The sequence below is a fragment of the Octopus sinensis genome, unplaced genomic scaffold (assembly GCF_006345805.1).
Source record: "Octopus sinensis unplaced genomic scaffold, ASM634580v1 Contig17703, whole genome shotgun sequence".
Taxonomy (NCBI): domain Eukaryota; kingdom Metazoa; phylum Mollusca; class Cephalopoda; order Octopoda; family Octopodidae; genus Octopus; species Octopus sinensis.
In genome coordinates, this window is record NW_021835250.1 from 5441 (window position 1) to 10000 (window position 4560).

The following is a 4560-nucleotide window of genomic DNA, read 5'->3' on the forward strand; positions in this document are numbered from 1 at the left end:
GTGTTACAGCCACTGGTCTCAGAGAACCTGTGGAGGGCATGGCAAATCGGCCCAAATCAATATTTTAACGCTAAAAAATATGACGTCATAAGTCCCTGGTTTATGTCTTACATAATAGTGTTGTTTCATAAGCCTCCCTCTTTTACCATCATCATTAGCTGTTTTAGGTCACATTTGGCCGATATGAGACAAGCCAAGGAAGTGGTCTTTGCATGGATGCTCTACATGCTTGTTTACGTGTGCATGTGTACGTATATATATGAGTGTGCTTGTGTGTCCGTGTGTGAGCGTATGTGCGTGCGTGTGTGCGTATGTATTTGTGTATGTGTGCGTGTGTGTGTATGTGCGTGCGTGTATGCGTGTGTACATTTGTGTGTGAGTATGTGTGTGTGTGTGTACAAATATATTTACACATATATGGATTCATGTTTGTATATAGATATACATGCATATATATTTGTATACACATACATGAGCACACATGAGCACACATGCACACAGGCACGCGCGCACATACGCACATGCATCTCTCTCTCTCTCTCTCTCTCTCTCTCTTCTCTCTCTCTCCTCTCTCTCTCTCTCTCTCTCTCCTCTCTCTCTCTCTCTCTCTCTCTCCCTCTCTAACACATGGCCAGAAGGTTTGGGAGAAGGGCTTGAGTCGATTAAATCGGCCCCAGTGTTCAATTGGTAATTATTTCACCGACCTCAAAAAGCTGAAAGGCAAAGTCGATCTCAGCAGAATTTTAACTCGGAACGTAACAGACGGAATTTCGCTTTTATTTATATAGATATTGTATGTTTTCATATATAACTTGCTAGCATTTTCAATAACATTTTTCGCTATGTTCTGTATTTGCAGGTGTGTTCCGTATGGAGCCATAAACATTTTGGTCAGTATGATGTTATCTTTATTATTTTGGGGGGGGTCTTTCAGAATAATATTGTGGGGGGGGTTCTTGCTTGTTTGTGCTGGGGGGGGGGGCGCCAGCATGTCAAAGAATAGACCCGACGTTTCCTCCTGCATGTCGTAAAAGGTGATTAAAAGAGGCCGAGGTGGGGTTTTGCACTCCGACCTCGTAAAAAAAAAATCCTTACTAGCAACCACTATCTAGACAGACCCATGGGTGAAGGGTTGTCCCCGGTTTGACGCAAAGGAATCATCCATCAGTTGCAGGAGTAGGGAAATCCCCAACAAATAGTGGATGCAGCGACGCGCATGCCCTATATTACTACTACTACTACTACTACTACTACTACTACTACTACTACTAGCTTGTTGATGTTGATATTGTTTAGATATGATGGCGGAAGTGGTGATGCTAATGGGGACGCTGCTAGTAGCAGTTGTAGTAGTAGTGGTAGTTGTAGTAGTAGTAGTGGTAGTAGTAGTAGTAGTAGTAGTAGGAGGAGGAGGAGGAGGAGGAGGAGATGGTGGTGGAGCAGCAGCAGTTGTGGTGGGGGTTGGTGGTGATTGTGTGGTGGTGGGTGATATGATATTGTTGCTGCTGTTGTTGTTGTTGTTGGTGGTGGTGGTGGTGGTGGTGGTGGTGGTGCTGGTGGTGGTGGTCGTCGTCATTGTCGTGGTGTCCATAGTAGGAGGTTTGTTCAGAAAATAAGAAAAGTCAATCGTTGATCAGTCTGTGGAATGTTTAGTTACATGTCCACCCGTGACCATCCCGCCATTTTTTCCCATACAGTGTACCCAGAACTAATGATCGAATGTGTCCCCTTCTTTTCTCAAAACAACCACATACGATCACACACACACATACACACACACACATTTACTCTAAAAAACATTACACAACATCACTTTTGGAGGGTCATTAAAAACAAAATCGTAGATACATCGTCAAAAGAGACAAAAAGTAGGAAAAAAAACGACAAAACGAAAAATAGGCGAAAAAGTGAAAACAGAAAAATAAAAAAACAAGAACAAGAAACTCAAAACTAAAAACAAAATCAAACGAACGACAAACGATATAATTAAAAGAAATCAAATGACAAACAAAAAAAGTGAAAAAAAACCCCAACGATAATGATTAAAAGCAAACGACAAAAATAGTCAAAGAAACAACGAAAAAGGAAAGCTATAAAAGTAAAAAAATAAGAAACGAAAAACGAAACGGAGCTAAAACGTTAAAATTAGCGGAAAGTACTTAAAAGAAAATATTTATAGAAGCAAATCAAAAGTATGAGCAGTCGAAATAATTGTGCTTCTTACGGTGCCGGTTTGTTTACTTAAAAAGTTATTTAAATACTTACTTTAAAAGAATAGCCAAACGTTTTTCTCATCATTTACTTCTTCTGGTCGTAATGCAAATATTCCAACAACAACAACAACAACAAAAGCAACAGCAAAAGCAACAACAACGACAACGACAACAACGACCACGACAACAACAACAACAACAACAACAATAATAATAATAATAACAATAATAATAATAAATAATAATAATTATTATTATTATTATGATGATGATGATGATGATGATGATGATGATAATAATAATAATAATAATAATAATAATAATAATAATAATAATAATAATAATGAGGGCTGAGGGCTGGTTGCTACCTAACTCAGATACCATGAAAACCCCAAAATGGCAGAAATTCAAAAGATAGTGCTCATGGGAACTGCTCATATCCTACGCAAAATACTTTCTATGTAATCTCAAGGTTTAAAACAAACTTTTTTTATTTTTAAATTTTATTTATTAGACATTCACTAGTACAACACCAAAAAAAAACCCCAAATATATGGCACACTAGGCATAACAACAACGTGAACTTCCAACCTGTTGTCTCTTGAGGTCTCTGGGTTAGACTTGGAGCCAACTTGTACAAACATAAAGCAAAAGTCAAACATAGAATAATAATAATAATAATAATAATAATAATAAATAATAATAATAATAATAATAATAATAATAATAATAAATAATTAAATGTAGAAATAAATATGTAAATGAAAATAATCGACATTGTAATAATTCAGAATTTGTAGGTGCAGCGTGCAACGTAAAATCGCCATGTTGAAATATTAACAATGTTAAGATGGCGTATATGTGTATACATATACATACACATATGTGTGTGTGTGTGAGTGTGTGTGTGTACGTATATATATATATACAAATATGGGAGGGCATGTGTGTCTGTATATGTACGTATATGCGCGTGTATGTGTGCATCTTTTATATTCATGTATATTTATGTATGCATGTGTGTAAATACATATGTATGTATTTGTATTTTTTTCGCAAAATTCTTGATGCGAAACCGAGCTTTTAAAACACATATTGTATTTTGGGTGGGACATTTTTCCAATTACGGATGTGTTAGCATTTTTCTAATGGAGTCATTAGTTTGGCTCTACAGCTGATTATTTTAACCCAGGGCCGTAGTCGGTACCGCAGGAAATTTTGCAGCTTGGTTAGCCGTACGACAAGCAATGGAGGATAAAGATCTGGTTTTAAAGCGAATCATTGAAATCATGGCGGTGAGCTGGCAGAATGGTTAGCACGCCGAGCAAAATGTTTAGCGGTATTTCGTCTGCCGTTACGCTCTGAGTTCAAATTCCGCCGAGATCGACTTTGCCTTTCATCTTTTCGAGGTCGATTAAATAAGTACCAGTTACGCACTGGGGTCGATATAATCGACTTAATCCGTTTGTCTGTCCTTGTTTGTCCTCTCTGTGTTTAGCCCCTTGTGAGTAGTAAAGAAATAGGTATTTCGTCTGCCGCTACGTTCTGAGTTCAAATTCCGACGAGCTCGATTTTGCCTTTCATCCTTTCGGGGTTGATAAATTTAGAACCAGTTACGCACTGGGGTCGATATAATCGACTTAATTCGTTTGTCTGCCCTTGTTTGCTCCCTCTGTGTTTAGCCCCTTGTGGGTAGTAAAGAAATAGGTATTTCGTTTGTGGGTAGTAAAGAAATAGAAATAGGTATTTCGTCTATCGTTACGTTCTGAGTTCAAATTCCGCCGAGATCGATTTTGCCTTCCATTCTTTCAGGGTCGATAAATTAAGTACCAGTTGAGTGATGGGATCGATGTAATTGACATAGTTCTCCCCACCTCCACAAAAACTACTGGCCTTGTGCCAAAATTTGAAACCAATATGAATCATTGAAATCTTAGTAGATAAACATCGCATCCACAGGATATGGCAAAAATTTCGTCTTGCAGAAGCATGCCCTGTTCTTGATGGCATCAAAGTCATCTTGAAATTGTCAGTACTTGATGTTCTTAAAGAACGGAGCACCGCTTGAACACTCACCAGAAACTTGGAGGAAAGATCTGGTGTCCTTACAGCCACATGTTGCTGACCGTTCTAAATATCCCTCAGAAGAAGCATTTAACTGTACGACAGGTTTTTGGCAATCACTGATGTCATCAGAGAGAGAGAGAGAGGAGAGAGAGAGAGATGTACATTTTTGCAGGACATTGTAGGAGAGTTAAACCAGAACTCATTTGTAATTGTGTCCTCTTTTGAACCTATAAGTGACACTGTTGACAATCAGGATATTCGTTGTTTTAAATACGTTGTA

At 38.2% G+C, this 4560-nt stretch overlaps 1 protein-coding gene across 1 annotated transcript in view; it reads left to right on the forward strand.

Annotated features, from left to right (window-relative positions):
- Window positions 1–835: 835 nt before the first annotated feature.
- LOC115231185 (A disintegrin and metalloproteinase with thrombospondin motifs 3-like) overlaps window positions 836–4560 on the forward strand; it is a gene marked incomplete at its 3' end in the record, with an annotated part of 34462 nt that continues 30737 nt past the window's right edge. Inside the window, exon 1 of the mRNA XM_029801261.2 lies at window positions 836–890. The remainder of the gene's footprint in view (window positions 891–4560) is intronic.